The following is a 23,858-nucleotide window of genomic DNA, read 5'->3' as shown; positions in this document are numbered from 1 at the left end:
AGCTTACACAAGTTGGGGGCCTTTTCAAGAAAAGGAATTTTAAATAATGAATAAAAATATACACAAAAGTGAATATTTTCAAATGATGCTAGGAGGGACCCAAGCAAAAAAAGGGTCTTAAAGGTGAAGCATCATTAGCTTCCGAGTACGCCCACCTCCTGGGAGGTATAAAGAATTATGATGTTCCTTCATCTTCTGAGTCACAAAATGCAGGACCAGAGATCCTTTCACTGGAATAAATTAAAGGTGATCTTCCTCATAATTAAAGATGCAATAAAGAGAGGTTAGCTGGTGTTAAAATTAATGTATCAAAATGATTCCTAGAAGCAGCCAAGAACCAGGAATATCATGATCAGGAAGGAGTTAGGGATAAATCATGGGTAATCCTGTAGTTTAAAACAAAATTTAACGCACATCATTTATTAGAAAATAATGTGGCACAACTTCTAAAGTTAAACATTCACATCCTCTAAACCTGACAATTCTGATACTATGTACAAATATATATATATATATATATATATATATATATATATATATGTATACATATACATATATATATGATTCTTCATATAAGTGGAATCATGCAATTTTGTCCTACTAATATATATATATATGGTTAATTTTTAATTTTTTGAAGAATCTTCATAGCATTTTTCCATAGTGGCTGCACCAGTTTATATTCCCACCAATAGTGTAGAAGGGTTCAAATTTCTCCACATCCTTGTCAACATTTGTTTATATATATAACATATCATATATATGTATATGTATGTGTGTGCGTATATGTGTGTGTATATATATATACATATATATATGTGTGTGTATATGTATATGAAATCACCATCTTAACTGGTGGGAAGTGACATTTCATTGTGGTTTTGATTTGCATTTCCCTGATGATTAGTGATGTTGAACCTCTTTTCATATACCTGTTGGCCATTTGTATATAACTATTTGAATTAAATTTAAATACAGAGTAGGTTAATTATGTCTCATCATGTTTTTGGTCCCCTACCCTACATAGTCTATCAAATCTTGTTTGGGGGGAAAAAATGAAATTAAAAGCATAAATTCTGTTCAAATTATAATGTTACAATTTTTAATTGATTTGACCAATCAAAACAATGTTGTGTTATTCATGTAATGTATGTAGTATATATCAGCATCTTTTAGTTATTTAAAATTGTCTTTAATACCCACCTGTAGCAAGAATTCTACATACTGCCACTAAAGTAATTCTTGTAACACACAAAACAGATGTCAACAAATCTCAGTTTAAACCTGTGCCAAGGCTCTCCACTGCCATGGAACAAATTCCCATCCTGAATGTGTCACACAGAGTCATCTGAGACAGAGTGCTTCCTAACTCTCCAATCACTTCTCTGAAGTTCCGCCTGACCCAGACAGAGTCCCTGAGGGCACTGACAAGCTCCCTGGTATCATCTAATGAGATATGTAGTTCTTCTTTTTTAAAATGAACAATTTTTGTGTGTGTGTGTGTGTGTGTGTGTGTGTGTGTGTGTAAACTCTAGTCACCTGGGTCTTCTGTTGGCGTCAAAGACTAGCTGCATGCTCACTAATTTTCCCTAGGTACTTCAAGTGCTTTATTCCTTTTGATCCGTCCAGTATCAACTTAAATAGCTTCCCAAGAATAACTGGACTCAATTGTGTTGTCCTGGTGTATTGACCATCAAAGCATCCCATGTATTGCCTTTATTGCATTCTGTAATCATTTTACTTTCTTTGTATATATGATTGTTGTCTGTTTCAGCTACTGGAGTATAAGTTCCATGAGGGCAGAGACTTTGCTTATCTTCTTCAATGATGTATCTTTAGCACATAGCACACTACATGGAACATGGTAAGCTCTTAATCAATATTGATTAATTGAATGAATGAATGACCCCTTGGTTGTGTCCTTTTCCAAACCCTAATCTGCCTTTTGTCGCAAACCTTGGTGCTTTCCTTGCCTTCTGCCTAATGAACACCTAAGTGGGTATTTATTATTATTGATTTGTTGTGTTTCAAGGCTCACTGACCTTTCCTAAGGTAGACCTGGGTATCTTGTTCTGTGTTCTCACAATAGCCACCATGCATTACAATCATCTGACCTACGCTTTAACAGTTTATTTATATTTCAATTTTTGTTTATATGTTATATCAGTTATTTAGATTTTTCTCTTTGCTCTTCTAAACTCTTCTCTGTGATCATGGTGCTGGGACTTGGCCAATTACATTTTCAAGATTCCTTTGTCACTGTCTTCCTGTTAGACTGTTAAAGAGAAAACCACAGGCCCAAAATGCCACCACTTGTGCTAAAGTCCATGATACCAAACCTAGATTTAATATTTGACCTAATTGCTGTTTCCACCTTTCCTAGAAATATAATCAACCATTCTGAAATTGTCTGTGTTATCATGAGGTAATGTGTCACATGGTTTCCCCCCATGTGACAGAAAGAAGAAACAATCTGCATGATCAAAAACCTTGCCTTTCCCCTCCCCGCCACCCAAAAAAAGAAGACATCTTGGTCTAAAAATAATCTTTTCTTTTGTTATTAACTCCTTGCCCCACCCTTCTTCCTATAAAAACCTTCCATTTTGTACAAACCCTAGGTGTGCCCTTTTAGTTGTTAGATGGGATGCTGCCTGAGTCATGAATCACTTAATAAAACCAATTAGATCTGCAAATTTACTAGGTTGAATTTTGTTTTTTAGCAGACTCTGCCAACAAGAGGATGAGAAGGAGACAGGAAGGCAGGAGGAAGGAAACACCACTTGCTCCTTTCTATTTGCTTGCTGTTCTTTTCCAAAGTAGCAGCTTGTTTCTAGCTTCTCTTGGCAATCCCAGAACCAGCCTTTTCGTAACCCTCACAGGTACAAACAGAAGTTCTGTAAGGTACTTCTTTGATTTTGTGGAGCCTGATAATCCTAACCATGTCTCTTTTGTTTCCCAGTTTTAGAAATGGTACCTGTTTTCTGCAGTACTTTCTCTCCAAGGTATCTCAGTTTCCCTCTCTGCTTTTTCAGCCCTCTGACACCTGTGCAATCAACTCCCTATATTAAATTCCTTCTAGAAATACCCACTGTAGTAACTGACTTCCTGACTGGATCTTGACTGACTCTTTCCTCCTCAAATGATCGGAGTGCTCCTTGAGGACAAAGTATATTTCTGCTTCACTTTTGTGTCTTCAGGATCTAGGGACAGGCTCTAGCCTAAAGTAAATACTCTAAGTGTTGAATAAGTGAGTTAATGATTGATTCAAATAGTAGAGCATGAGGAACTCAACCAAAGCAATGACAATGGAGATGGGAGGGAAATTGTTACTATAAAATGAATTAGAAGTCAATTTTCATTTCAAGTCCAAAGAACAGAGTGGGAGATTGGATATACTCTGGTTTTAGTCCAAAGGAATGAGCCTTTTCTTATACCATTTCCAAGTAACTCCACAGTGAAAATCTCTGTGTAACAAAATACTTATTTCCCAAACTTTAATAATGACCAACTAAATCAGGTAATGCTGCCAAATTTCAGCAAAAATGAAAAGAATTTGACCAGTGTCCTGGAATTTGTTAGTATAAAATTTGAGCTACAAAATGGGATGAAAATAAAAGACAAACCTCTTGAAAAAGAACCAATGGAAAAACTGGTAAAAGTTGCTGTGACTTTTACCCTGGTGGAGGGAAACACATGCAAAAAAAAAAGAAAACCAGATAAACTATTAAGGGTTCAAAATCATTTTCACAATTCATTAAAGTACTGATTCATAGTTGATTATGAAAGTTACTTGGAAAGGCTTGGGATCCATCCCTCATATTTTAATTACTCTAACAAAAGGATTCCCTCATGCATTTCCATCAGCAGCACTCATGGTTTATTGCTCTCACAGTGTCTTGGCCCACAGATTAAATCTGTCTACTTATGGATTAGTTGGTACTGACTACACATTCCATACCACCATACTCATCATCCCTATTCCTGTCCCTGTCCATTCTCTGAACTAATATGATAGGTAGAAAGTAAAAACATCTCCTCAGAAAGTGTCAGGAGATCTAATAAAAGCACCGAAACTGAAAGACAGCATAATAACATACATTTACCAGTTTGTAAAAGATCTAATACGTTCCTGTCAATAAATGGAAGTTGATATAGTTGTTCTGGCTGATATGGCTGCTGCTGTCATAGACTAGGTCATTGACAAGTACCACAATTGCAGTAGTGTTATGAAAGAAACCATTTCGTGGACTATGAAAGAAACATAACATACAGTCCCTGCCCCCAATGAGCTCAAAGGATGGTATAACAATCACCTCAAATAGGGAGATGCAATGTCAGCAAATAGCAAGGCTGCAAAGACAACTTTTGGCTATTTCAAACGCAGTGCCTTGTACAGACTACTAGCCAAATGCATAACAAATTCAAACTGCAAATGTCAACCAGAGGAAGGAAAGTATTAAAGAAACCACCTGTCTCATTTAAACAAAACTCAAATCCTGAAAGAATTCACCTTGAAAGGAGGTCACCTCCTATCATGGTGAGTTTTTCCTCAGCTTCACTGATCCCATCATCCTACTCTACAACTGTCCTGAGTAGGGAATACAGAGGAAGTACAGTAGTGGGGATGGGAGGGTGTGTGTGTGTGTGTGTGTGTGTGTGTGTGTGTGTGTGTGTGTGTGTTTCCCATAGCCCCACAGTCCAGTACATCAAAGCCTTGGCTCTCTATTTTCTTGTTCCAAATTTCCCTCCATGTGAAGGGTGCCATCTTTAGACTCACTATGTAGAAACTATAGAAACCTTGAGACATGCTAAAGCCTGAGAGTGATGCTCAAGGGCCCACAAAGAAATTTTTCATTCTAAGAGATACATCTCCTTCCCATATGATTGACAATTGACAATAACTAAACAGGTGAAATTCACCCACTTGGAAGTGACAACCTAATAAGGTATCATTTGACTGAGTTGTATAAGAATTACGTAAGAAAAACAAACAAGTCTTTTTACCACAAAAAATCTAACAAAAAACAAAACAATTGCAGATGTGGCCAAAATCTTTAGTCATCCTCTCATCTGTCAAAATAGTCATCTTTAGATGTTTGCCAACCAATAATATAAATTGAGATATGTGTGGCACTGTGATAGACATTTTGGTGGAAAAGATGAAATATGCTATTATTTCTTGGCAAGGTCCTTCATTCTTTCCTGCAAATGGCCATTAGATCATTAATAAATATTGAGGTCTTATTTTGCACTAGGCATTGTTCTAATGTCAATGTCTTAAAAATTGTTTCATATATTTTTTTCCAGTTTTATAGTTGCTTAGGGTGAGAGGATAAACCTGATCCTTCTAAATCAGGTTTTCTAAGATACAAAATAAATAGGCCAATTCCATCCAAAATGACCAACCAGAGTTATGTTCAATTGATGACTAGTTAAGGAATGGCCTAGGGAAAAGGAGAGAAGCATAAATTAGGAATCACGTCAATTCTTCAACTAAGAAAAGCCACTGCTCATCTTCTGTTTGGCTAATGAACTATATGGTCTTTAATAGATGCTTGCCATTTTTGTAGAAAATCAAGTTGAACCCAAAGTCAAAAAGGAGGGGGAGGAGAACGAAGAGGAGGAAAGGAAGGAGGAGGAGGAAGAGAAAGAGGAGGGGGGAGAAGGAGGAGGAAGAAGAGGAGGGGGAGGAGGAGGAAGAGGTAAAAGAACAAGAAGAAACTTAAAGGATAGGGATATATTTTAAAAATACAGAATATTAAGGCCAAAATTAAGTTCCTGTCATGTACTTCCTGTCATAAATTTCTCAATAAAACCATAAAATTTTACATTTTTAGTACTCTGAAGAAATTTACTTCTTTCCAATCTAAAACTGAATTGGATCATCCAATTTCTAAACATTAAAGGATATGACATAGATCTTTATCATTTAGGGTGATAGAATTTAGGGGAAATTTTGATGCAAAATTGACAGCAACTTTCAAATACTGACCAGTTAGGATATTTAAGTAAACCAGTGAAACATACTTGACATAACAGTTTAAAGTTTGATTGGGTGTTAATACTACTTTTCCCATTAATAAAGATGTTTCTTTAGAGAATTACAATGCTTCCCAAATTTTTTTAATGTATTTCCAGTAAAACAAAAAGTGATCTGTACCCAGATTAAAAGTAGGAATAAAAGGTGGTACTCATCGTTAACATGAGAAGATATCATCACATAATCACATTTCTTAATGAATAATAAAATAATACTTTATACAGTTACGTAGGGGTGGGGAACCCAGCTATTAAATGTCTTTTCAATATAGTTCTGTTTTCCCAAGAAATGTGCAGTTTTTTAACAGGGCTTTAATATGTGGTACAAAACATATGATTCTGAATTAGGAATACAAAACTAAATTTATTAAATCACCTTGGCAGTAAATAATAATGTTTCTAAGCAGAGCTTCATCCAACATCTCTGTTGAACAGAAAGGACATCAACTTCATCTCACTTAGTCTATCAATCAGCTTTGAAATGCAAATTTTGAGAGATAACAGAGAGATCACATCACCTATGAAAAATATCTGATCAATGCTATGAAATTTTCAATAAAGGTAGGATTTTTCAATCTATAAAGATTCTTAAAGAATATCTCTTTAATTAATATATATATACACATATATATTAAATTCAAGAATAGCAGAATTGCCAGGGATAATGGAGAACACAATTTAATAATATTAATAACCATTGTATTTCAAAATTCTTCTTAGAAAATGTCAGGCTCTTTCCTTCAGATACTTTGTACACAGCAAATGTGGACGGGAGCATGAAGAATGCTCATTGATATAAAATTAAACTAAAAGATACTTTGGCCTCAATTATCTAGATATTTTGAGCGAATGCCAGATGGTTTCCTCATTTTTCACTTCCTTTGCAAGGAACAAACAGCCTATGTCTTCTTTACAGGAAAAACTTTGCTCCCATTATATCACTGACAAATTTCAAAAGTATAAAATGACTTCGAGATGAATCATCATCTCTAAGAGACCAGAGACTTGAATAGTTTCCCCCTTAAAGATAGCACTTCTTAGTGGTTTCATAAAAATTTTGGCACTTTAATCCCAGGATAGCAGTGTGTGATGCTTCCCAAGTGGAACTTTAATGTCCGCACAAGTTTAACCCTGTGATACTACTCTGGGCTGCACGGCCCTCTATCTTCCCCTTGCCATCTAGCATAAAACCTGTTTGCTCCTCCACTGTCTGTATGTCCAAGCTCCCCTGGACTTCCTCAGTCCATCCCCATAGCAGTTTCTTCACTGATAGCAGGGGAAAAAAGAAGGGAAAAGGGCATTTGAGACACAGGCTCCAGCTAGGTTTGCTTGTCACTAACCTCACAAGCTAAACTTTGAAAAATGTAATCAGTGCACATTTATTTAGTTTATAAAACACACAGTATTGAGTTTGACTATATTGTAATTGTGGTGTTTGCTTATTTGACGGAACTAAACATCAAATGGCTCTTTTCATAACTGCCAAATGATCCTAATAGCCACTGACCTTCAGGAATAAAGAAACTAAATTTCTTTTAAGTTAAAATTACAATTCCAGGCTAATAGCCTCCAGTCTTTAAAAGATAGATAACAAATAATTCCACACGTGAGTCCAATTCATTTTATCATCTGAGGGGTATATTCTGTATCCCTGAGAGGCCCATCAAGATGCCACACTGGTAAGCAAACATTGCAGCAACCTAACATTTTTATATGGTTATGGATGTCTGAAAAAACATGTAAAGCTAACATCATCTCTGCCATGCCCCTGGGGTTAACAAAGGTGTTGATACCACCATCCAGTTCCCAAAAAGGAGCTGCGTCCTTAATCCACAGTGGAGCATATCTGACGTACACTAAACTTGATGGAATCATCATGACGTATTTGACATTGAGTTCCGATCAAAAACCCAAAAGACAGAAAGCAAATTCCAGAATGCTCATCTGCCTGCACCTCTGGAAGTCTTAAATTCTAGACTTACAGCATGTTAAACATCAAAAGGTTAAATACCTAGGCAACTTTACTTCATGACATTTGACATGGCCTTTTCCTCAAAGTACATTACAAGAATGATCCAGAGCGATCACATTTCTGTATGTGTGATGACACAGTTGTGAAGAATGTCTGTCCACTCCATTATACATGTCACATATACAATAGTTACGAGGGTTAGTTTTAGGAACATATTGTATCCGTCCTTTTGTACGTGGACTTGATTTGCTTCCAGTAAACCCGAAAATACATCCCTGTCTTCCCTCTCAGCCTTGGGACTTCTAAGCAACACATTTGCATACACAGGTGTCCAGGTTCTCCTCCTGTTTATGCTACACGTCCCCGATGCTGTATTATCAACCCCTCAACTTTTCTATCATTTTCTCTGCATACAAACATGCTGCAATATTCTCCATAAGAAATAAAACCCACACTCAACCCCACATGCCCTACGGCTAATGACTATTTCTCTGCTCCTCTTTAAACAGTAGAAATCCATATAAGAACAGTATAAATTCACTGTCTTCAATTCCCCCCCCCATTTCCTTTTGAACCCACCCCAGTTATCTTGTATCCTCCCAACACCACTGAGCCAGCTTTGGTCAGAGTCCCCCCTGACTGTATTACCTGAACCCTTCGGTCAATCTTCTGTCTTCATCTTACACTGAGACAAAAGGTGAGGTGTACATTGCAGGTACAAATTTTGAGAGGGTGCCCAAAACTCAGCAATCAAGATAAGCAACATTTGAATGTGATACTTTTAAATGAAAATAAATGCAAAAAAATCATGATGAACAAAATGTCAAAATTTTAAATAAAGGCAGGTGAGGACCAAGGTGAAGGGAGTAAGGAATTTAAATTATTTTGATATTTTGTTTACCATGGATTTTTTAAATATTTATTATTTTAAATATTGCATTAAGACATTAATTATCTTGATCACTGAGATTCTTGGTACCTCCCATAAATTTTGCACCCAAGGCAATTCTCTGTCATCCTACCCCAGCCCTGCTGCCATGCCCTTTTTCTTGAATCACTTTCCGAATTTGGCTTCTAGGGTAACATCTCTTCTTTCTCCTCCAGCTTCACTGGATACTCTTTCCCAGTCTCCGTTGCTGATTTCTCCTCATCTCCTCTGACCTCTAAATATTCAGCGCTTGGGTCTAAGACTTCTTCTCCATCTATACTCCTTGCCTAAATAATCTCATCCAGACCCATGGCTGTACATAGCACATCTGGCCAGAAAACTCCCACGTTTTATCTCCAGCCCAAACCACTCCCCTGAATTCCCTACTTGGCATACCCATTTCAAACTGAACATGACCATACTTCTCATTTCAATTAACCCTTAAACCATTTCCCGCTACAATTTTCTGCACCTCGATAAAGAGGAATCATATCCTTTCAGTTGCTCAGGTCACAAATTTTGGAGTTATTCTTATCTACTCTGTAATGCTCTTACTTTATATATAAGTTATCAGCAATTCTTGTTGGCTTTATCTTCAAAATATATGCACAATCCAACCACTTCTCACGACCTCAACCACCAGCCTAGTCCAAGCCACTGTCACTTCTTTCTCAGACTGTGACAATAATCTCCAACTGGTTTATTTGCTTTTTACCTTTGCTTTCCTATTGTTTATTTTTAATTAAGCAGCCAGAAAGATCATTTTAAAATGGAAGTCTGGTTATGTCCTGTGTTTAAAACCTTCCACTGGCTCCCCATTTCACCCAGAGTAAAATCCAAAGTCCTTAGAATAGCCTACAGCACTAGTCCTCAAACCTTAGCTGCAACAGAATCAAAATCACATGGAGTCTTGTTAAAACATCATTGTTGGGCCCAACCCCAGAGCTTCTGATTCAGGGAGCCTGGGTGGGTCCCAATAATTTGCATTTCTAACAAGTTTCCAGGACATGAGATTGAGGCTGCTTGTCTGAGGACCACATTTTGAGAACCACTGGCCTACAATACACTGCACAATTCATTGTTTCTCTGAACTCATCCCTCTTACTTCCCACCTTCTTCTTTCTGGTCCAGCTGTTCTGTCCTTAGCCTTCAAGCCAGCCCCTACCTCATAACCTTTGTATCTTCTACTCCCACTCTCTGTAACATTCCTTCCCTAGATATTCTCCTGGCCACTTGTTCTTTGAGATCTCTGATCAAAAACCCTTTTAATAAGGTCTATTCTGAACACACTTAAATACCAAACTTGCCTCACCCTACCTTGCATTGCTTTATTTTTCTCCATAGAACTTATCACCATCTATCCTTTATGTATTTGATTGTTTATTGAATGTAAGCTCTACGTAGACACAGACTTTCTACACTTATTTCAACATTAACTCCAGAGCCTAAAATCGTACTTGGCACATAGGTGCTCAATAAGTATTTGGGAATGAAGGAATGAATGAATGAGGAGGAGAATTAGGCATTCACTCCAGCCTATTCTCACATCTGTTACCAGGTTGTATGGGTGGAAAGAATAATAAAATTTGTCTTGTGAACCTGAGCAAATCACTTAAACACTGCACCCTCATCTTGCAAGATTTTATTGCAAAATCACCTTAATTGGCTTCATCATGCAAAAACAAAATCCACATTAATTCAGTGGCCAGTACAGGATACAAGAAGCATCCAACTCCCCATTCTGTTTTACCCACATTCCTGATCTGGTGTGCACAGAGACCCACTTAGGGTGGCTAAAAACAGAGTTCTTTTACTCTCTTGCCACCTGCTTCCTATCGCTGTAAGTCCATCTGCTCCCATAAAGAATCATCTCTGAGCTTTATTTCCTTGAACTATTTTTTTCCTCTCTGATTCTCCTCTATCACTTTCTTTATTCTCCCCAAAGAGCCACCTATTTTTGCCCAACTAACAATTATTCCACTTTCTTCCTTACCAGAAGTGGCCCCAATTTAATTCAAGTGTCTATCCTCTCCATATGATTCAGGGTAAATCCTGATTAGGAATCGAATTAGGATGATCTTGTTTCCTTTCCGGGCACTGGGCTTACGCGTGCATATCACCCAGTTCCAGTCTATGAACACAGACTGCTGGAGACATCAGGAGAAGTTAACTTCCTCTCAATAGAGAGACAGATAGAATCAATGATCCTTCTTCCACTATCCAATCTTGTAGCATCTGCATCTTTTGTCTGGAACTTCAGCAACAATTTTGTAACCCTGAGGGAAGCTAGCTGGGGACAATAAATTAGAGATAGCTACGACAAAAAAGATGGGGAGAACCTGGTACCTACTCAGTGAGCCAATGAACTAAATAGCACTAGAGCTACCCTGTCTCAGGATTTCTTGGTGTGTAGGATAACAGAACTTTCTTATTGTTAAGACAGGTTTGGGCTTGGGAGTCCTTACTTGCATCTTTCCTGATACAGAGGGCTACGCTCGACAGAAACATTATAACAGCCCAGATAGATAATTTGTATACAAGGCAAGTCCCATTTCACAGCTATAACTTTGCATCTTGCAATAGCCCTTTCTGACTTGCATAAACTGCTTCCTCAGAATGGAATGCCCATTGTGGGGCATCTCGTGTTGAGTTACCCGTGTTAAATTTCATGCAGGCCCCAGTCTCTCTGAGATTCATAAAAAGACAGACATCTGCTTCCTGGGTGTGGCCCAGAAAGAAGATGGTTTATATATAGAAACCCATGGATGGAAATACCTAAAGTTTTTATTACATATGTGACCAAAAACAGTAACCATTGCTTATTATTATTATAAGATGAGATCTAGTGGAGAAAATTAATCTTGAACTTTACAGACCTTTTCATACAATCAGCTCAATAGAACCTCAATAGAATCTCACAGATAAAAATGAAACAGCTATATGACATTTAAAAGAACCCCTACAGATATGCCGAATTTGAACTCTTGTGATATTTTTAAGTTTCAGACATTCTGAAATCTCTGAATCAAAAGCATTCTAATATAACTATTAAATATATCAATGACACTCAAAAGTTTATTTTCTCATAAAGTATTTGCGTCATTCGGTTTTTTCTTTTTAAAATTAGTGTTTAGAAGCTGACTTTCTACCTAGGCTTCCTTGTTCTCCCTGGGTCACTGCTGCAATCTAGTCAAAATAGTAAAATTCTGCTTTATTTCATATTTTTTTTTGTCAGCTCCAGCTCCGGCTTTATTTCAGCAAGGGCTAGGGGTTTCTTCTAGAGTTTGGCTAATAATCCTTACTCAGGAAACCCTCCAGATGGACATCGCAGAGATGCTGTTTCAGTTTTTTTCTTTTCAATTTGGACATGCCATACACAACCTCACTGATGTATAAAACATCAGTACAAAATGTAGAAAACTTCTTTTGCTTTTTGCCTACGTATACCCTTTTTATGATGAGCTGAGATGTTTTCCCACAGGCAAAAGTTTTCCTAAAGAGAAACTATAAAAAATAAAAACCTAAACTAGAATAATTTAAATAGAAACTTTGCATTCAGATTTTTACAGTTTCCTGCATAAAAAATAAGAGGATGCTGTGAATTCTCCAGGAAAGCAAAAATGTCTAACTAGACCAACACTTTTGAGAAGGCCTAGGGGATGTTGTCAAATTACGTGGTGTTGTATAATTCAAGATTTAATCATTATGAGTCAGACTATCAAACATGCCTCCACCCTGATTCCAGAATGGTATTCATTATTAGCATATTTTCATGAGAATGATAAGTAAATCATTAGACGGATTTTCCAAATGTGTTAGGTGGATATTCCAAGAAATATAGGAATAAGGATGTAAAAATGTTGCCTTTGCAGGATTTCCTTATGTTATGGATATCTAGTTCAGTAAATATTTTGAGAACGTGAAATCATGAGAGTATTTCTTTCCTTTTTTATTTCTGTTATAGTTTTTCACTTGCTAATCTTTAGAAATTCATGTGAGAATTTTCTCCACATTACAACAAACAAAAACACGGTGAATTCTTTTGTAAAATAATAAAAATAAGTAATCCTGATTCTCATCCTTCCATTTTATGGGGAGGTATATTTTCCATTGGGAGTCAGTCTAGTGATTTAGATCAGTTAAATCTGACTGATCCAGATTGACATCCTGGCTCTATCACCTCCTCAATCTATGATGTTGGGCAAATCTGTTAACATGTGAGACTTTTAGATTCTTCATGTGTAAAATGGGAGGAAGAGTATAACCATAGTTCCCCATACTCACCCCTTCATAAAGTTCTTGACATTGGATTATAATTGCCTAGTTACTTACCTGTTTACTGCCATGAAATTCTGAGGTTCCTTTGGGGAGAGGAAATATCGTTCTCTCTTTAGAGCAGAGGTTCTCAAACATGACTGCACAGAATAATCAGCTGGGAAGTTTTTCAAGCTCCCAGTTCCTTAGTTTAACCACTTAAACAATTATCTCTGAGGGTGGCCCAAGACATCTTTCTTAGGTTCCCCAAATAATTCTTCTAATGGGAACCAACTCTGAGAACCACTGCTTTTGAGGATTAACATAGTACCTGGCACACAGGAGACATGTTAAATAGAATGAATAGGTAATTTAGTCAGTAAATGAGTGAAAGTTGTTGCAGACCACATTGTAATATTTACCTATCCATTCTTTCCCCACCTCAGCTGTGAGCTCATAGAGAGAATCTCAGAATCATATTGGTTTTCTACCTACACCTCCAAACACAGTGTCTTATTCACTGTTATATTCCTTGGCATATATTATGACCAATATTTGATTGAAGAAAAGTAATATGAAATACAGAGAAAAAAGATTTTTGGTCAGTTAAGGATTTTTGTTTAAGTAGAAGAAGATAATAAGACAAGGTTAGGTTTTGCTCATGTGTTTCCAATGGAAGAATAGAACAAAGAGTTCCACTTTCACATGTACTGAGGTAACCCCATAAATATAGAACCATGTACTGAATAGTCAGTATACAACAGACAATTTGGCCTTGACTTCATATTCAGAGAAAATGAAGCAAATAAGAAAATCCATCCCTTTCAGCTTTTATCTGGATTTCCTTGGGCACTCCTAGAACAGTTAAGCACATCATCCAGGGAGGACGATTTCACAGTTCACAAACACTAATGTAAACAACGTACTATTTACTGGATGGCCATTTCTTAAAAACTGTTTTAAGGAGCCAGTAATGCCTGCTTCCAGTTTCAGTGAATGATTGCTTTTATATTTCCCCCACAGTGTAGATTACATGAGATTTGCTTGTTCCCCCAGTCTAAAGAAGTCTGGAATGTTCCTGAACGCGGAAAGACAAAGCCAGAGACTCTCAGTTTTGAGGGTAAAATGTTTAGTGAATTTATCCTACCAAATTCTGTCTTCAGCACACTTCAGCACGTAAAGTGTATGTGTATTTATTTATTTGTTTTCTTATTATTTACTTATACGTGTTGAGAAGTTAATAGCCATTTAAATGTTTTGAGACAACTATCACGACTTTTAAAGGGAAATTTTCACAGGAAGTTGTGTATGTGAGTATCAATTGGTATGAAAGCAAAATTAAAATTAATAAGCATGTAAAATAAAAGCCAAAACACAAAATTGGCCAAGTTTTTGAATGATGATGATTTCATGGGGAACTAGGTCTGTATAATAAATGTATTTATTTTCCTTGGAGAGCCACTGGTTCCACCTAATGGAATTTTGACATCCTATTATACAATAATGTCACTGTACAAATGCCTAGGTTAGTAAGACGGATGACACAGCTGAACTTAACTTAGCAAGGTTACTTATGAGCAGACTTTACTGGGTCGAGTACAAAGACAGATCCAAAGTTCTCTGACAAGTATAAACTGAGAATATACCCTGTGTAGAGTCTGCTCTTATATATCACAAAACACACACACATTCTTAGGCAGTCCTCACTTTGCACAATAGATCAGGGAAGACCATTCAAGATGAAACTATGCTAAGTGATCTTAATAATCAGTGAAATAATTCACTGATTAATTCTACCAAATGTTTAAATAATTACGACCAAGTGTTCTCAAACTCTTTAAAAAAAATAGAAGCAGAGGGAATCTAACTCATTCTATGAAGCCAGTATTACCCTGACACCAAAGCCAGACAAAGACATCACAAGAAAAAAACAGACCAATATCAGTATGAATATAGTAGATGTAAAAGTCCTCAAAATACTAGTAAACTGAACGCAACAGCATATTAAGTGATCATACACCATGACCAAGTGGGGTTTGTTCCCAGAATGCAAGGTTGGTTCAACATATGAAAATCAATCATTGCACCATTTTAACAGAATAAAGGTAGAAAAGAAAAATTATTGCCTCAATAGACATAGAAAAATTATTTAACAAAATTCATCATCCTTGTATAATAAAAACACTGAACAAATGAGAAATAGAAGAGAACTTTTTCAATCTAATAAAGGACACCTATGACAATCCCACAGCTAAAATCATATTTAATGTAAAAGACTGAAAGCTTTCTCTAAATATTACAAACAAGACAAGGATGTCCTCTCTCACCACTTCCATTCAGCATTGAACTGGAGGTTCTACCCAAGGCAACTAGGCAAGAAAAAGAAATAAATGGTTTTCGTATTGAAAAGGAAACAGTAAAATTATTTCTGCCCATAGATGATATGTTTTTATATGTAGAAAACACTGAGGAATTTACCCCCCAAAAAATAAATATTAGAGCTAATAAATGAGTTTAAAAAGTCGCAGAATATAAGATTAATATATAAAAATCAGTTATATTTCTGTTAACCAGCAATGAATAATCTGAAAAAGAAATTAAGAAAACAATTTCATTTACAATAGCATTAAAAAATAAAATACTTAGAAATGCATTTACAAAGTACAAGACTTGTTCACTGAAAACTACAAAGCATTGTTGAAAGAAATTAATTCTTTCTTTATTCTTCCTAAATAAATTCTTCCTAAATAAACAGAAAGATATCCCACATTCATGACTGAAGACTCACTATTGTTAAAATGGCAACACACCCCAAATTGATCTGCAAATTTAATGCAATCCCTATTGAAATTTCAACTGCCTTTTTTCAGCAATAGCCAAGTTAACTGTAATTTGCACTTGTAATTGCAGGGAACATAGAACACCTAAAACAACCTTGAAAAAGAAGAACAACGTTGTGGCAATCACACTTAATTTGAAAACTTACTACAATGATACCGTACTCAAGACAGTGTGGTATGACAAAAGGATAGACATATAGACTAATGGAATAGAATTGAAAATCCAGAATTGTACACCTGAAATCTATTGAATTTTACTAACAAATGTCACCCCAATAAATTTTTTTTTTAATTTAAAAATTTTAAAAAAATTTAAAAAATAAGAAAAGAAAATCCAGTTGAGGCCATTAGTGGCTGAGAACTAAACAGAATGTACGCCATCAGCACCAGCTGCAACAACAGGTCTCTCCTTGAAGAGGGATTTGAACAGCTTATCCCTGTGCTTACATTGCTGGTGCATGTGATTACATTAAAATTAAAGATTTCTGTTCAATGAAGGACACCTTAGATTATGTTAATAGACAGAAAGCAGAAAGGGTGAAGATGCAAACAATGTTTATGACTGATAATTACTAATATCTGGAATGTACAAAGAATTCCTATACCAATCCCAACCAAGGGAAAACTAACAATGTATATAAACAGCCAATTCACAGAAAAGGAAACCCAAAACCTAACAAGCATAACAAAGATGCTCAAACTTAATCAGAGAAAAACTAAATAAAATAACAAGGAGATGCATCTTCATACTTATTAGACTGGCAGAAATACAAAAGCGGGATGACATCAAGTTGGCAAGGATGTGGGGATAGCGCAAGGTAGCTACACATCCCAATTTGTTTGAAAAAGTTCTGGTTTATTCTTGTTGTCCAACATGATTATTAGCACCTGCTTTCGTTGCCAAACATGTCCTTATTTGTACAAGAAATCATAGGGTCACTGTCATGCAGGGTCTCTAGTCCCGCTCCCCGCACAAGAACACAGGATATGGTGAGGCCAAAAAGAACCATAGATAGGGAAGTCATAACACTACATTCTTGCTGGCGGCTGGTTGAGACACAAAAGCAAACATCCGTCAATACCTCAACAAGGGGTCTTCCTGCATCCCAGTCTCGCTGGCGGCTGGGTGAGACACAGGAAGTAGGATCAACACAATCTGCAACCTGCCATCCGTGCTGCTCTGCCAACCAACCAACCTGCTAGCTGCAATCCACGCCTGCTAGTGCAGCCACGGCAGCTATATCAGTGGCTAATGGCTAACCAGTAACAGCTGATGGCCAACTAGTCATATCTGATGGCCATCTCATTACAGCTGATGGCCATCTAATAACCGAGCCAGCACCTTTCCACATGAGACCGAGAGCCTGGAAACCTCTCTCTGGGACCCTGTTCCCACAGTCACCCTGGAATAGAAAGATCACCATACACTTCTGGTGTAAATGTATACTGGTATAGCCATTGGAGAAAACAGTATTCAGTCAATATAAGAATTTGAATACCTTATGATGCAGAAATTTCTACCTGGATATCTGGAAATGGATGATAGATGGATAGATAGATAAATAAAAGGAGAAGATCTCACATAAACCCATAAGGAAACATGTAATAAGCTGGTCATTGCAGCATTATTTGTGGTGGAAAAGAGTTAGAAGCTACCTGAGTATTCATAATTGGGAAAATTAGAAGCAACACAAGACATGTAAATATAGTAGCATAGATGGATTCCAAAGACATAATGCTGGGTGAAACAGTTTGTTGTTGTTGTTTTTTTAAAGCATGACATTATAGTAAGATGACCCTCACTGACCCACACTATTGCATAATTCCCTCCACTTAACTGTGGGTAGGACCTGTGAATATACTAGCATATCAATCCCATGAGTATAATATATAGCGAAGGTAAAGGGATTGTGCTAATGCAACTCAGCTTCCTAAGCAGTTTATTTTGATTTAATCAAAGAGAAAGTCTGAAAGGGCATGGCCTGGTGTCACGCGGGGGACCCCGCTCGCTGCGCCATCCGTCGTGCAGGGTCTCAGCTCCCACTCCCCGCCCAAGAACGCAGGACACGGTAAGGCCAAAAAGGAACACCCATGGAGCCATAAGTAGGGGAGTCAAACCAATATATTCTCGCTGGAGGCTTGGCTGGAGACACAGGGAGCAGGATCTACATAATCTGCCTAACAGCAGTCCACGCTTGCCAGCCACCATCTTCTTGCTAGCCCCCATTCCCTCTCTGCTAGCGTAGCCACAGCTGTTATATTAGTGGCCAATGGCCTACGGGTTACAGCTGACGGCCAACTAGCCACAGCTGCTGGCATCTGATCACAGTTGATGGCCATTTACTACCCGAGCCAGCACCTTTCTATGTGAGGCCGAGAGCCTGGAAACTGTTTTTTTTGGGGTTTTGTCCCCACACTCCACCCCTACAGGGTCTCGCCTCACAATCTACGCGACAAGCGTCTTCTGCGAGGGGCCCTGTGCAAGGAGCCTGGAGGTGAATGCACTATCCTGAACACAGCCAGGCTCTCTAGGCACAGCCAGGGTTTCTCAGGGCACCACCAGTACTTCTGGGCACAGCCAGATTTCCTGGGCTTCTTAGGGTACCACCTGTCTCCCCGGGCACAGCCAGGTTTTTTCAGGGGACCACCACAGTACTTCTGGTCACAGCCAGACTTCCTGGGCTTCTTAGGGTACCACCTGTCTCCCCGGGCACAGCCAGAGTTTCTCAGGGCACTGCCACTCTCTCTGGACACAGCCAGACTTCCTGGACTCAGCCAGGGCCTCAGGGCACTGCCACTCTCTCTGGGCACAGCCAGACTTCCTGGACACAGCCAGGGCCTCTCAGGGCACTGCCACTCTCTGGACACAGCCAGACTTCCTGGACACAGCCAGGGCCTCAGGGCACTGCCACTCTCTCTGGACACAGCCAGACTTCCTGGACACAGCCAGGGCTCTCAGGGCACTGCCACTCTCTCTCTGTGCCTCTCGGGGTACCGTGCTGGAACAACAGCGGCTCACATCAAGGTGCTTACATATTATCAATGGCGGCCAGTCAAGACACAAAAGCAAACATCAACCAGTCCCACTACATGATGGTATGTTCCCAAACAGTCAAGCGTCCATTAAATTAGGGATAGAAGGCAATTCCCCATAGTCCATAGTCATTCGCCAGGGCTGTCCTGGGGGTGAGGGATGACCTTGACCTCACCCTCATCTCCCAAGGAGGACTCAGGAAGCGTTTCCTCCTGGGACAAGTCCCGCATCCAGGCTGCGTCAACAAACAGTTCCCAGCCCACAGGGCAGCAACAACCTTCGCTTTCTCCGCTTTCTCCGGCCTCTGCTGGTTGGGGAACCATCCACATCTTTCCACCCCTCCACGGGAATCGAGCTCTCCGGCAGCTGCTCCTCCTGGTCTTCCTCGGACTGAGCTTTCACACGCACAAACTGCTCCACTGCCCTTCGGAAAGCTTTGGCTGGCACCGTATCCTGCCGACTACGCCATGTGTCAGGCAGGGGACCCCGCTAGCTGCGCCATCCGTCGTGCAGGGTCTCAGCTCCCACTCCCCGCCCAAGAACGCAGGACACGGTAAGGCCAAAAAGGAACACCCATGGAGCCATAAGTAGGGGAGTCAAACCAATATATTCTCGCTGGAGGCTTGGCTGGAGACACAGGGAGCAGGATCTACATAATCTGCCTAACAGCAGTCCACGCTTGCCAGCCACCATCTTCTTGCTAGCCCCCATTCCCTCTCTGCTAGCGTAGCCACAGCTGTTATATTAGTGGCCAATGGCCTACGGGTTACAGCTGACGGCCAACTAGCCACAGCTGCTGGCATCTGATCACAGTTGATGGCCATTTACTACCCGAGCCAGCACCTTTCTATGTGAGGCCGAGAGCCTGGAAACTGTTTTTTTTGGGGTTTTGTCCCCACACCTGGTTATCAGAAGTAGTAGATCCCTTTAACATTACAGCTCCAATCAGTGTTCCTGAAAGACAGAGGTAAAGGGAAATCTTCCTCATAGAAAGAAATTAGAGCAGTATACTTGCTGCCTTTGTCAGAACTGGATATGGCCAGAGATATGGATTTGATTCACAGGCAGTGGCTAATTGTTTGTCTGATAGTTCAGGACAAGGTAAGACTATCAATGGCAAGAAAGACTAGGGAAGAGGTTTGTGTATAGACATACAGAATGAGAACAGAGAGTGAAGAAAGACGTCTGCTCATCAAAGGGCATTCACTGCAGGTGAGGCTGTCAATTATCAGGTGAACATGATGACACATATGATAGGCCCCAGGCAGTCTCTTCCTCACCTATTCAGGTGTTCGCTGAATGAATGTACAAAGTGGTCATGACAGCAGAAGTAGAGGCTATGCACTGGCTCAACAACATGGCGGACCTGATACCTGTATTTCAGAGAGCATAGACTGCCAGCCACAGGCGCCAGTGCCAAGCAATGCAAAGGCACCATTCCCTGAGTGTACCAGCCAGCTACCTTGTGGTATGTTGATAACATCAGACCCCTTCCTTCATGGATGTGGCAACAATTTGTCCTACCTGTAATGTGCACGTATTTTAGAAATGGATTTTCCTTGTCTTTACTCTGTGCTTCTGCCAGAACCACCATTGGGGACTTATAGAGAGTCTTCTTGACCATAGATGATAGATGGATAGATAGATAAATGATAGGAGAAAAACTCACATAAACCGTTCAATGCAAAAATTCAATGCAAAATTGTTAAATTCCATACAATATTACATTTGACCAAAGAAGCAAACACAACAAAAGAAGTATAATGATGAGTCCGTGTAATTCACTGGTCACAATCCCCTAACACTAAGTTGCAACTGGCCTGACAAAACGGTAGAACGATCTATGAAGAATCATTATTGCAGCAATTAAGAACATCCTGAAAGTCTGGAGTTATGTCTTATAAAATGTCATCATATGCTTTGAATCAGTAGCCAACACATGGTGCTGTTTCTCCCATGGCCATGGTACTGTTTCTCCCATTCTATTTCTAGAATATAAGTATCTAGAAATCAATGCCACTTTTCCATCTGGGGACCCACTAATAGAAGTTTTTTTTTCCATCCCCATAACGTGGTGCTCTGCTGGTTTATAGAGGTCTTAGTTTGCGTCAGAGGAATGCTTATACCAGTAGACATAACAATTGTACTAATTGAACTGAAAGTAGACACGGCCACTTGTCCATTTTGGGTTCCTCAGGCCATCAAGCCAACAGGCAAAGAAGGGGATTAATCTAACGCCTAGGGTGACTGATCCTGACTAACAAAAAGAAATTGGGTGTTGCTATACAGTGCAGGTGGTGAAAACGGGGCCCACTGGGATGCCGCTTAGAATTTCCATTTCTAAAAGTAAAAGTTAATGGAAAACTAAAGTAACTTTTAAAAAAGAAAGGTAGAACCACTAAGGATTAAAACATTTCATAAATGGAAGTATGAGTCATTTAGCCAGGTAAAGAACTAGAGGAAGTGCTGACTGAACGCCAAAGAAATATCAAATGGGTAGTAGAAAAAAAAGTTACAAATATCAACAATAGTTTTGTGATCAATTCTAGAAACATGGACAAGTAGCAGCTATACATATTTTCTTCCTTGGTTTTATATATGTATATATTTTTTTATTTTCCTATTATTTTATATAAGGAGTGTTGGTATTAGTTAAATTTACAATTTAGTGTTTAGGTGACTGAAATACAGGAGGAATTAGTTGCCCACACGTGGAAACAATAGCTGTTGGAAAATTGGGTCTCCTTTGGAGTGGGGGAGGGGGCGGGTAGGAGGGTGAGAGCATCTTGTGAAGGACAGTTGCAACTTACTAGGCAGAAGCATAAATTTGTTCTCGGATTAAAGTTTTGATATGTGTAGAAGCATATTATTATAGAATGTGTAGAAGCATATGTGTAAAAGATATGTGTAGAAGCATATTGTCTTTTAACTCCAAATTTCCCCTTCGAGATTTTGCTTTGTAAAACTAGGACTGTGATTCTTCAGACTACTTTGTCAGCTGAATCCTTATTAAATTCTGTCCAGAAAAAAATGTTCTAGAGGGAGACTGGAAGACAGGGAGAGGGCAAAGAAACTTGTTCCATTTTATTTGCTTGCTCTTCCTGTCAGTGTCACACAAACAAAGGTACTTCACCCTGGCAGCAGCATTGGGTTTCAACCTGCAACGTTTTTGGCATCCCCAGAAGCAAGGCATCAGTCCCACCACCACCCCATCACCCCACCACCCCAGCCCCCTGCCTCAGAAACACCAGCAACAGCTGCCAATGCCTCCTAAGGTCTGAGTCTCAACTTTTCAAGCCTATTCCTCTTACACAAGGTATCAGTACTAACTGACTAGTACTTCCTCTTAAGACGTCTGAGTCCCAGCTCCCTGGGGCTTCTGCTCCAAACTTTAAAGTGTTAATAGCCCAAATCTTTTATATTTGTTCCCCCATCCCTACTGTTTGCTGCAACGACTACATCTGGTTTTTTTATTAGTATTACCTTTTTGCATTTTCAGCTCTCCAACACCTGTGTAATCAACTCCTTATGTCAAATTCTGTTGAAATACCTAGGATTTTTTTTAACCTATTGGAGCTTGCCTGATACACACACGATGGAGAACTATGAAGCACTTAGAAGCAGCACATTAGATGTACACACAGCAACATAAATATATACTAAATATATAGTACTGAGTGAAAAAGCAAGAAACAGGATATTCAATGCGATGTCATTTAAATAAAATAAAAAATAATTCCTTCAGAAAAAAATATGTATTTTCGAGAATACATACAAAAATGTTAAAATGGTGACAGAGACAGAAATCAAAATGACATATGGGAATAAAGGAAGGGAAAGAAGGAAGGAAGATAGATATGAGAAGGGCTTCGCATGAACCAATAGTGATAATGTGCATTAACCAAGATGTATAAGGTCTGACAATTATCTTCGCAAACTTGCCACCATACTGTTACATTGGCAGCACTGTCCAAACAGCTTAGTAAGGTTTCATAACCTTAGTATATCAGTGTCTCACAGCTGCGTTCGTGTTGACGTGTGGTGTCCTGCTGAGGGGCATTCATTATTGTTGTTGCATGTCTTTGTGTGCCTTCGCGAGAATGTCCAAGCCTGAATTAGAGCAATGAACAAACATTAAATTTATTGTTAAACTTAGCAAAAGTGGAAGTGAAATCAGGGATGTGTTAGTCCAAGTTTATGGGGATAATGCCATGAAGAAAACAGCAGTGTAGAAGTGGATTAAATGTTTCTGAAGGGAGAGAACTCATCACTGATGAAGAGAAGTCAGGGTGCACAATAATGAGAAGAACTGACAAAAACATTGCAAAAATTTGTTGAATAGTGTGTCAAAATTGTCAGCTGACTGTGAAAAGCATAGCAGACCAAGTGACATAGATAGGGAAACAGGAAAATCTTAACAGAAAATCTTGGCATGGGAAAGGTGTGTGCAAAAATGGTCCCAAAGGAGATCATGGATGAACAAAAGCAAAGGAGAGTCAAAGTTTGCCAAGACCTTTTGGAGAAGCAAGACGATGCCTCAGGCCATGTTATCACTGGTGATGAAATATAATATCACTGGTGTACCAATACAAGCCTAAAACAAAGCGTGAAAGTGCCCAATGGAAGTCAATTCTCCCCAATCAAAACAGTTCTGCCATTCCTAATCAAGAGTCAAAACAAGGTCGCTAACCTTTTTTGATATCAGAGAGATTATTCATTATGAATTTGTACCAACTGAACAAACAGTTAACCAAGTTTACTATTTGGAGGTGCTGAAAAGGCTGGGTGAAA

Source organism: Rhinolophus hipposideros (genome assembly GCF_964194185.1).
Source record: "Rhinolophus hipposideros genome assembly, chromosome: 3".
Classification (NCBI taxonomy): domain Eukaryota; kingdom Metazoa; phylum Chordata; class Mammalia; order Chiroptera; family Rhinolophidae; genus Rhinolophus; species Rhinolophus hipposideros.
The sequence above is the reverse complement of the archived record's forward strand: the minus strand, read 5'-3'. Positions refer to the sequence as shown.